This window comes from Hemitrygon akajei, chromosome 4, assembly GCF_048418815.1.
Source record: "Hemitrygon akajei chromosome 4, sHemAka1.3, whole genome shotgun sequence".
Classification (NCBI taxonomy): Eukaryota; Metazoa; Chordata; class Chondrichthyes; order Myliobatiformes; family Dasyatidae; genus Hemitrygon; species Hemitrygon akajei.
Window position 1 is genome coordinate 48,918,338 of NC_133127.1, and position 12,539 is coordinate 48,930,876.

Here is a 12,539-nt window from a genome sequence, read left to right on the forward strand (position 1 = left end):
AGGGGCCTCAAGTCTCTAAAGAAGGATTTAAGTTATTGAGCAGTCAGAACAGAATTAATTTGTAACATATCAGGGAAGCTGAGGCTAAATATGTGAGCTGATCTCATTTTGTTGGAATACAATTTTTAATAACAGCTGCATTCTCTTCAGGTTGGCTGTGTTTCCCAAGAGGGGGTTTCAAAAAAGTAAATTTAAACAGGAAGTGATCCTAAAACTGTAATATCTTCTTCCAAATTGGCATTACTGTAAATTGCATTAGCACCAGAAACAGCAAAGCAGCAATTTCTTCTCTCAGACTTTTAACGCAAGTTAAACAAGGGATTCTCAGATTCTGATTCTTGTCAACCAAGACTGATATCAGTATATTGGAAAAGATGCATCAGCTATAATGGTATTCCAGAAGGATGCATTATTAGCAGCATTAGAGGAGTAAATAGATCAAAGCAATGACAGCTTTGCTATTGAATTTACGTGGTAAAGATTGAGAAACACAGTTGTATTTAAAAATGAAGATCAGACGATTGCCTCCACAAGAAATCCTAGACATTATTAAGAGAATGACATAATCAAGGTGAGATGATTGAAGACCATAATGGCTGATTGCTTGGAAATAACTGAAGCTTTACACATACTAAATGAAAAGCTCACTACTTCTCAGATAGTGGCATTGTTTTGTAAAGATTTGAATACATGATTAATCAAGACAAGAATATCAAAGCATAGCTGGCCAGTGCATATTCTCCAAGACTTCTTTGTGACCGCCATTGCTGTTTTGCATGCAAGTTGATCAGATAGCGGTCCCTGTTAGTGTTCCTTCTCCATTTAAATAATGGTACTCAACCCATGTACCTGCCCTGTTCCTGTATCACGTTGCTCCCATTCTTTTCTGCTACTTGTGTAAGTAATTCTTAAATAATTAGATGGTTTCTTGTCCCCTACCAAACACTCTGACTACTCTGACACTCTGACAGCTTCACAATACCTATCTCTTCCACAGATTTGCATTTAGTTCTGTATTTAGAACAGCAAAGATACCACCTGTTTAGCACTTGAATCACAGGCTGGACTTTTCTCCTTGGCATAAAATTTGGAATTCTACTCGCTTTACTTAAATAAAAGTTAAGTGTCCTTTTCCAATTGACATAGCCCATTAATGTGTTGTGAATATGGGTCCTTAAACAACTCTACCAATTCAGCTTTCCCAACTATGTCATCTCATGTAGAAATTGGTTTTCATTTTCTACCTTTTAGTATTTTGACCATCTTAAAAATATCATTCTGCACCACAACATTAAGAATTATCCATCGATATATGTAAATCTGAGCACCACTCTTTCTAACCCTACATATAAAAGCAAGAGCAAGATACTATTTTGATAACAGCTTGCCATGATGCCCAGAAATTCCCCTTAACTCCTTACTTCTTTCTTCTCTTCTTTCTAGTTGTAAATTTTAAAAAATTTTGCTGCAATATCCCACTTATATTCTCTTTAATCTTCCTCAGTAGAAGATTAAAGAGGAGACATATGTCTTTGACTATTGGTACTCAACATGCATTCACCTCCACTTCTATTTATTTCCTGTGCTTCGTGTTGAATTCAGTTGAATTGAATGTGCAGAAGTAAATAGAGATGGTACCACACAACCTTGCAGAAATAGAAACTAAAATAAATTTCTTTCCTAACAATGTTGCCAATAATTTTCTGTAAGTGCAGTGACAACCCCCCTTGAATGTCTGCTTGCTCATCTAATACAAAAGAAAGAATAACAATTGAATAACACTATGCATAACTCCAAGACACCCCAAATTAAATTAATATTTAGGAAAGTAAGAAACAGCAAAGTTTAGTGGACTCAGCCGAATACACATTGGGCTCAATCTTCTCCACCATTGCAAGTACTTACATGAGCCACTGCCTGAAGATGGCAACATCCATCATCAAAGATACCACCATCTATACGATGCTATTTTCTTGCTACTATCCAGCAGGAGGTGCGGAAGCCTGAAGGCTCACACAACCAAGTTCAAGAACAGCTGCTACCTACAACCATTCAATTCTTGAACCAGCCTTTACAACCTGAATAACTGTCTCATTTTAGCAACATTATGACCACTTTGCACTTTGACTTTGTTATTGATTTGTTCTAATTGTATTCTTCCTTGTATAATTTATGTTTCATTTATGATTCCTTTTGAACGTTGTACCTCTAATACTATGCACTTATGATGCTACTGCAAGTAAGTTTTTCATTGCACCTGTGCATGCTTGTGCATGTTACAATAAACCCAACTTTGAAGTATTACTACTGTTGTAAAGCAAGGCGCATGACTGCCAATTTATGACATTGAGGCTATATGTTGTAAAAGCAAGTAATTTTAAAAACCTTGATGTGTTATGAGATCATATACCATAAAATGGAACATAAAGTTCAGTACCTTGCCAATTTAATATGTAAAACAAATTCATAAAGCGTGCAGGAAGCCTCTCTTCAAATAACATTGAGAAACATGTAAAATTTAAAAATACCAGGGGATCGCTATTTTCATCTGTTACTCATTATTGCTCACTGAATGTAACATGAGAGCATATCCTAGTTCACGATGGTTTTTCTATCTAGACGGATGGTAATGAATTTAAGATCTACCATGGATTGGGAGCATGTAGGAACCAACTTTCCTGTTTTCCAAAGTGTCCTTTAATCCCCAGTGGTAAACAGCTAGCATCACCATTATCAACACACACAAAATGCTGGAGGAACTCAGCAGGCCAGGCAGCATCGATGGATAAAAGTACAGTCGATGTTTTGGGCCAAGACCCTTCGGCAGGACTGAAGGGTCCTCCAGCATTTTGTCTTTGTTGCTTGAATTTCCAGCATCTGCAGATTCTCTCCTGATTGTGAGCATCATCATCATTATGTGCCATGTTCTTTGATGTGGGTGATCGTGGCCTTATCGTGTTCTTGACTAACTTTTCTGTAGAAGTAGTTTGCCATTGCCTTCTTCTGGGCAGTGTCTTTAGAAAGACAGGTGACCCCAAACATTATCAATACTCTTCAGAGATTGTCTGCCTGTCGCCAGTGGTCGCATAACCAGGACTTGTGACAAGCATCAGCTGCTCATACAACCATCCATCATTTTCTTCAATGGCTTCACATCAGAGGGGCTAAGCAGGTGCTACACTTTACCCTAGGGTGGCCTGCACCCTGGCAGGGGGAAGGAGTGCCTTACACCTCCTTTGGTGGAGATGTATCTCCATCCCAATTGTAAAGACAGCTAGCACAGGACCTAAGTTGGTAGCTCACCTCAAGCACATGCATGTCTATATGTTGCTCGCACCCGAAGAACCATAGACAGTGAGGTTGCTAGGCCAGTGTTCATCTCCTGGCTTCCTTTTGCCATCATTAAACTGTGTGAATTGGGCTGCCATGGGGTGTGGAGTGATAGCTTGTATTGAATGAATGGGATTAGACTTCATCACTGTGGTGCAAATTTTAAAAATAGTATTATCTGGTTATTTGAGTACTTGTAATAGGTATTTGGATCTTTTCAGAAGAAGCTGAGTGGGCTTAGATTCTTTGACCTTTCTCAAGATTTTCATGGGATGAGTATTCCTTTGCTACGACCAGTATTTATCATGTGTTCTTGAACTCAATGGCTTGATGAGATTTTCAGGAGGTAGTTAACATTCAACCACATTTAAGTCAGGGCAGTAGGTTAACTCCCTTCAATGGCATTGTTGGTAATTGGTTATCATTGTCACTTGTACCAAGGTTTAGTGAAAATATTTGTTTAGCATGTCATCCGTCAGAGCACTTTGCCACATCATGGCAGTACAAGGGAACAGCAATAACAGAATGCAGAATGTGGTGTTGCCGTTCCAGGGGAAGTGTAGTGCAGGCAGACAATCAAGTTCAATGCCATAATGAAGTAGAATGTGACGAGTGGAACAGACTCAATGGGCCAAAAGGCCTTAATCTGACTTATCTCTTATAATGTGGTCAAGAGTCCATCTTATTGTACGAACTGTCTATTTTAGTGGATAGACCCCTTGTACATTAAGAGTGGGATAGACTGCCTTTGAGTCTGATGCTACATTACTTTCAGGTTTTTGTATCTTCTGCTAACTCAGAGTGGAAGAGGAAGAGAGAATGTCTTGGATGTTTAGTAAACCAAGCGGGTTTTTTCAACAATCTAATGGTTTTATAGCCACTTTTAATAATACAAACTTTTCATTCCAAATTTAGTTTGCTAACCAAAGTTCCCCAGCAGCCGGAGGTGTGGTGTTAGCTGTATTAGAATCTGGTGGATAATTGGTCTAGCTCAATAAATTACGAATCCCGTAACCATTACTCTACCACAATACCCACCTTAGCTGTTGAATCTCTTAATGAACAGGGGTGCCATTCTAAAGCCAAGAATAAATTAACTATATCCTGAATGAAAGAACTGCAAACTAATCCTGTGGTTTTTTTCCGACATGGATTCATCAAGAGCTGAGGTAATAAAGATTTATTTAATTGTGATGTGGAAGTCTATGCTGCACACAAACAAGTTCATGCATCTGAATCTGATTCAGTTTTCGCTGGAAGTGAGAGACACTTCTTAAATCATTTTGTTTTTATCACATCACTCAGGGAAGGGATCATTTTCTCAGGTGTCTCTCCTCTTGTCATGTTATTGTACAGCAATTGCTTTTATAGCCTATTTTAAATTCTCAGAAATCCATGTAATCAAGTGAAATTGATTTTGTTCAGGAAACAGTTGACAGACGAATGATGTGTTGCGATGATAATAACTCCTGTGCAGGTGTTTTGACCTGCTAGGTAATACCAGTTTGATTTTTGACACGAGCATTTTAATTCTTTACTAATGGATCTCATGTTGTAGTTGTCACAGTAGGTAGGATAATATACTGTTTTAGAGAGACAAAAATGAACCAATAGGGAACAGAGTATTCTGCAGCTAAAGCAATGAAATGTGTGCAAGGAAACAATGCTCAAGTATGTTCTGATTTAGATCAGTTTAAATGCTATGCAGTTAGAGAACTTTGCAAGTTGAGAGACTTTCCGGATTTAAGAACAGACTATATTTCACTTAGATTTTGATCTACATCTTGTGACATGACATGTTTGATAAGTAACATCTGGGCATGAGATATGGCATTGGATGTTATATCCAAGTTCCCATGACATTGCTCAAGCTGTGTTCATGCATTGCCAAGGAGTGCTCTCTAGGATTTAAGTTTGGGGAGCATTCCTATCATCAATAACCCAAAGAACACAATCAATACAGCAGTTAGCACCTGTGTGTGACAACAAAGGAAAGAAATAAGATGAGGGAAGCCTAACCAATCAATGCGATATGGACATTAATGGTTAGTGCACTTGAGATACAGGCACAGCTGCGTTGATATTGGTGGTAAGTAGCTCAGCTGTTAGTGGCTCCCATGGGAGCAGGCATAGCGTCCTTTGTAGATATAATGAGGGCTCAGTGCCTGTCTCAAGACCTCCTCCCATCTCACCCCACGCCATGATAAAAAGGACAGTCTCTGCAGATTCCTGGGCAATTGCCATTAAGTAGTCCACTGAAAATAGTAAGAATTAACCTCTTCCTTCAGAGCTCAGAATCTAGAGGCAGAAGGAACACCACATTCTCTACTGGAAGAATTGTAAAAACAAGACTGTCTCATGGAAGTTTCACTTCACATAATTTGGCAAGGGACCGGTTATTCCTCCCATTTTCAAGGCCAATATTAAACCTTAGTTCAGCATCATGGAAGCAACTCACCTGGTCATTCCTTCGATGCTGTTGATGAGATCTTGCTATGCTCTCTTTCCAAACTTGGCCATGAAAAGTCTATGGGAAGCCATGCAGAGAGAAAGAGATGGTGAGAATGAATGATAAAGAAAGACAAAAGAATTTCCAAAAAAGACTTTGTAAACCTGAAATAAAGTAGAATGCTGGAAATTATAAGCAGATGAGGCAATATTCATGGAGCTGGAAACAAAGTTAATGTCACTGTATCAAAAGATGAACTGCTCAAAGAGCAGAGCAGGTCAGGTAGCATCTGGTAAAGTGGTAAAATTGGTTTATTATTGTCACCTGTACCTAGGTGAGTGACAATAAACTCTGTTTTGCATTCCATGCTTCACATCGGTACACTGATGTAGAGCAAGCAAATAACAATAACAGAATGCAGAATAAAGTGTTACAGTTACAGAGGAAGTGCAATGCAGTTATACAATGAGGTGCAAGGCCATGATGAGGTGGAGCATATCATAGAAGAGGCCTGTTCAATGTGTAGCATCTGTGGAGAGAGAATAGTGTTAATGTTTCAGTTCAAAGAGCATTGAGGAATGTTTCATATTGACAACCTTTTGCTGAATTTTAATGAAAGGTTACTGGCACAAAATATTAATTCCATTTTCCCCTTTAAAATGCAGTGTGACTTGAGTGTTTGCACTGTTTAAGGCAGACAACAGTTCCCCTTGGAATATGGCAATTTGATTTGCCACTTGGTGCACTCCTTTGTGACAACAGCAGCATTGTCATTTTGTATGCTACCAATAACTATGAACCAGTGCAGAACTACCCTCTCTCATTGAAAAATTATTAATATGCAAATCTAACCCTTTGACAAATATGGTATGAACTTGAAATGTGTAGGTTAATTTTTCCAAGAGAAGCATTCAATAACAGAACATTCTTAATGTATATTTGTTGAATAAATAACATGGAGCTCAAACTTCAAAGATTTTCTTTTTCCAGATGGGGTTGTTTTGAGTTTGTCAGATAAATCCCTTCCCCATTATGTTGGAAAATATGTTTGAGCTAACACTTCATCTATGATGTGATAATGGTTCTCTGAAGACTCAAAAAGAAATCAGAAGTGCCCACGGATTTTGACGTGTTTTAACATAATGCTTACTTTAAAGAACTTTGCTTCCCTTCTCTTTTTTCCTCTGAGCTTTTTAACAGAGCACAAGAAAGTCAACAGACAAAATCATATTTTCATACTTTCTTACCATATAGAATGAGGCCATTTGGCCCATCAAGTTTATCCCATCTCTCAGGGTACTCCTAACTATCCCACAGGAATTTCCAGCAGCTTCCCATTTCAATTCAACTTCCTATTTCCAATTCAATATGTTGGTCCATGGCTTTCTCTACAGCCATGATAAGGTCCCACAGGTTGGAGGAGTAACACATTATATTCCTCCAGGTAGCCTCCAACCTGATGGCACGAACATTGATTTCTATAATTACTGGTAATTTCTTCCATCGCCCCCTTTTTTCTTGTTCCGTTCTCCTGGCACACCTTCATTTCTCCGCTACTTCTCTTCTACTTCCCATTCTTCCATGGTCCACCATCCTCTCCTAGCAGAATCCCTATTCTTCAGTGCCTTACCTCTTTCATCTATCCCCTCCCATCTTCTTACTTCATCCCTCTCCCCCACCCATCCATCTTCCCTCTTAGCTGGTTCCACCTATCACCAGTCAACTCTTTCCCCTCCTCCCACCTGCTTATTCTGGTTTCTTCCCCATACCTCTCCAGTGCTGATGAAGGATCTCAGACCAAAGCATCAATATTTTTCTTCCCTCCATAGATGCTGCTTGACTTGCTGAATTTCTCCAGCATTTTGTGTGTGCTGCTCAAAGGTTCCAGCATTTGCAGAATGTATGCTTTTATAGCTATCCCATCCCCTTATTATTTCACTTTTACCTGTTCTCTCACACATCTCTTTCTGATTCCTTTATCACCACCTACATTGGGAGTAATTTAGAGTTGCCGATTAACCTACATACCAGCAGATCTCTGGAGTGACTCAGAATTCTGTCAGCATTGCTCTAAGATGGCCACCAGAGAGCTGCCATGAGTCATGAAGTCATAGAGCACGAAAACAGGCCACTTGCCTTTCATGTCCATGCCAGCCTCCTGAAGCTGACCCATACTGATCCAACTTCCCAGCATTTAGTTTGTAGCTTTCTCTGCCTCTGATTCAACTGCTTGGCTAAATAATTTTTAAATCCTATGACAGCAACTGCCTCCACCAACCCTAACCCCTTCCCCTCTCCATGTTTCAACTACCCTCCAGATGAAAAAGATGCTTTATCAATCCTTTCTTAATCTCCCATTCCTGCAACACACAAAGATGCTGGAGGAACTTAGCTAGTCAGGCAGTATCTATGGAAAAGAGTAAAAAGTCAACATTTCAGTCTGTCACACTTCTTTAGGACTGAGAGGAAAAGGGGGAGGTGCCTGAATTAAATGGTGGGGAAGGTGATAGGTGAAACCAGGTGGGTGGGAAAGGTCAAGGACTGGAGAAGAATCTGATAGGAGAGGAGAGTGGACAATAAGGGAACTGGGGGAAAGTAATAGACAGATAAGAAGAAGTAGAAGGTCAGAGTGGGGAACTGAAGAAGGGAGGAGGTGATTTCAGTTCATCGGAAGGAGAAATTGATATTCATGCCATCCGGTTGGAGCATACTTAGTTGGAATATAAAGTGTTGCTCCTCCACCCTGAGTGTGGCCTCAACTTGGCACAAGACAAGGCCATGGACTAACATGTCAGAACAGGAATGTGAATTAAAATTTAAATGTTTGGCCACTGGGAAGTCCCACTTGTGTGGATGGAGTGGAGGTGCTCAATGAAGCAGTATCCCACTGTTTAATTCGGGTATCTCCCCCCTTCCCCCTCAGTCCTGAAAAGGGGTCTCAGCCCGAAGCGTCGACTGTTTACTCTATTCCATAAATGCTGCCTGACCTGCTGAGTTCTTCCGGCATTTTGTGTGTGTGTTGCTTTGGATTTCCAACATCTACAGATTTTCTTATATTTGTGATCTCCTATTCCTTGTCTTAAACTGATTCTCTTTAGTCATAGATTTCTCCAATAAGCACAAGCCTTTCTCACTATCAATCCTATCCATTTCCTACATTATTTTCTCCCTCTGCCTCATGGGCTCCCAACAAAATCAAACCTAACCTTACACTCTCTTTCCATCACTGAAAGATTCCATCCTGGTCTTTTCCCTTCTGCAACCTTCGCTGTGCAATTACGTCACTCCTCTACTGTGGCAACTGGCAGCCAGAACAGCACACAGTGGACCTAACTTCTCAGGCAGGCTCTTAAAACTGGAGATTACTTGTAGATGAGGCCAACATACGGCCTGCAGACTCTGCCACAGGTGAGACAGAAGTGCTTCATGGTAGATGAGGAGATGGTGAGTTATTTCTGCTGCTAATAATGGGTTTCTGGATGCTCCTGATAAATGGACTCAAGGCTTTCAAATGTTAAGTCTACCAATTTGAATGGTCATGGTCTTGGACTACCACAAGTCAGTGAAACATAATGCATTTGTACGGGACCTTTTGTCGACATCCTTGAACCTTTTCACGGAGTCACAGAGGCACCCAACACAGAAACCGGTTCTTCAACCCATCTCTCCATGTCAACCAAGTTGTCTGACTGAGCTAGTCCCATTTGACAGCTTTGGCCTATACCCCTTAAACCTTTCCTATTTGTGTACCTACTGATATGTCTTTAAATGTTGTAATTGTACCTGCTTCTACCATGTCTTCTGGCAGTTCATTCCACATACATACAACTCTCTCCGTGTGAGAAATGGAAATATTTGCTCCTTAGATCTCTTTTAAATTGCTTCCCTCTCACCTCAGACCTATGCCCTCTAGCTTTAGGCTCCCTACTCTAGGACAAAGACTGTGGCTATTTAATTTATTTGTGCCCATCAATAGGAAGTTACTCTTCAGCCTACTATACTCCAGAGGAATAAGTCCTAGTCTATCCAGCTTCTCTTTATAACTCTAGCCCTCTAAGCCTGGTAACATTCTCACAAATTTCTCGTACCCTTTCAAGTTTAATGCCATCCTGACTTACCACTCAGTCATCTTCCTGCGACAGAGATAGGAATATCTGTTTTGGGAGCCTGATGTTGGGGATGCAGATCACGTGGTTGGACCTGCACAGTTCATTGTATGTCATTAGTGCTCCATGTTGGCCTGGCAGTGGACTGATGAAAGATCTCGACCCAAAAGGTTGACTGTTCATTTCCCTCCATAGATGCTGCCTGACACGCTGAGTTCCTCCAGCTACTTTGTTTGGTTCTCAAAGTGCCGATTCTCTCTCAACTGTATTCACTGGGTAAACTGTTAAGTAAACAGCCAGCTTAGTGGATCACTTTTGTGTCTGGACACCATAACTTCCACTGTTGATTATATTTTACTCTGAGCTGGTCTAATTAAATGATGAGACTATTGTAACAATATTTTCAATCTGCAAGTCCTGTATCATATCTTGTGTAACAGATAATGAACCACTCGAGGGTTCAGCTCTTTTAGTGGTATTGAAAGACAAAGTCAAAAAGTTTAATTTCCTTTGACTTCAGTCTCCACCCTATTGCACAAATAACTGTGTTTCATATACAGGCATTCCAACATCTTCCACAGAGATCCTAAATCCTTTCAGGGAGGCTCCAGTGATGCTTTAGGAGAGGATTAGTAGTTTATTTTTATACTTTGATCTGTAATGCAGAGCATGTTTTTGGCAGTGTTCTTTGGAACAGCTGAAAAAAAGACTTGCATATATGCAGTGACTTTCATGGGCTCATGCAACCCAAAACACTTGGCAAGGTGCTTCATTGACTGTAACGTAGTCACTGCTGTAATGTAAGAGATGCAGCGGTTAACATACTCATAAGAGCAGAGTTGGATAATCCATTTGTTGTCTTGTTGTTTAGTGTTTAATTATGGACCAGGATCATGAGGAGAATGTGCTGGCATCCTTCAAGTGCCATGTGATCCTTTTCACCCACTTGAAACGGAAGCCAGAAGTTTGATTTTGTTTTTCAGGAAACTGGTCTCCTGTGCACTGTGGTTTCTGGAGCACTCAACTGTACTTCCTCCATTCCCCACACTACTCCACTCACCCGCATCATACCAAACAGAGCAGGGATAGAGTTCCCTCAGTCATTACCTTTCACCCAGCCAGCCTCCACATCCAGCATATCATTCTTCAACATTTCTGCCAGCTGCAATGTTATCCCTTCACTAGCCAATCCTCCCCTTCCCCACTGCTTTTTGCCTTCAACAGAGACCACTTTCTCCATGACTCTTTGGTTCACTGATCATTCTTTGCTGCCCTGAGCACTTACCCCTGCAACCATCTGTCCCTATGCCTCCTCCTTCATTACCATCCAGGGACAGAAACAGACCTTCCCTACACCTCTTTCAAACTTGTCCTTTGCATTTAGTGATCTCAATGTGGCAGCCTTTGCATTAATGAGACCTAGTTCAGATTGGCCAACTGCTTTTCAGTGAATCTGGAGCTTCTGGTTGCTAGCCTTTTTAATTCTCCTCTTTATTTAGTATACAGTCTCCTCTACTGCCAGGCTGAGGCAAACCAGAAGAATAGCACCTCATCTGGCTAACCGATGGTATGATCTTTTTAGGTAACCTGCTCCTCCTTTGTCACTTTGTCTTTTCTTCTGATCTATCAGATCCTCCACCACACATGCACCCACCGCCTAGCTCCCTATCACTCTGTTGTTCACTCTTCTCCACCTACTCCATCTGTCCATCATAGTCACACTCTTCTTATTGAGTCCCATCCCTCCTCTGTCCCATCTACCCACCCCACCTCCCTCATTCGGTTCCATGCTCCATCTTCTTTTCCCATCAGATTGCATCATCTGATGTTACCTTGTTGCCCCATCTCCCTCCCAGCTGAAAAAATCTGCCAATCTATCCCTGCTCACTTGGATCTATCTATCGCTTACTAGTTCTTGCCCCACCCCTCTTATCCTAGTTCAGTGAAGGGTCTGTAGCAAAGACATTGACTATCCATTTCTCTCTACAAGATGCTGCCTGACCCATTGACTTCCTCCAGCAGTTTGCTTTCGCTCCAGATTCTGGCATCTGTCATCCCTTGTGCCTTAGCTTGATGTAAGTCTCCGTCTTAGTGTAGCAATGCAGCTCTTCTTCACTACTGAAGACAAGTGTCAGCCCAGATTTTTCGTCTATAAATTTGAACCCGTATCCTTTTGACTTTGACTCAGAAAATGGCTCAGCTGTTCTATTTTCTTGTCATTTTTCTTAAGATTGTGAAAAGTAATTTGTACTTACTTTATGAATGGATGCTGTGACTGAAGAAATTTATTGCCATTAATATGATTGTTCAAGTGTAGAACTATGGTAGGTTGCGTGAAGTCATGATTTGTGGGTTATTAACAAGGGGTTTAAGAAGGTTCTGGTTATTTTACTGAATTTGACCAGGGGCTTACAATAATAATAATCAAGGAGTCAAGAGTCTGCAACATAGCCTGGCTATATAGGACACAAACAAGAGAAAATCTGAAGATCTGTAGGTAGCTGGCTACATCAGAATTTGAATTCAATCTGAAGACAGGAGAAATAACATATCGGAATTCTGCATACTGATGCAGCGGGCTCTCAGATTATTCAGAGAGTTATACAAACATAGCAGGAGAATGGGTTTGAGAGGGATAGTAAATAAGCCATGAT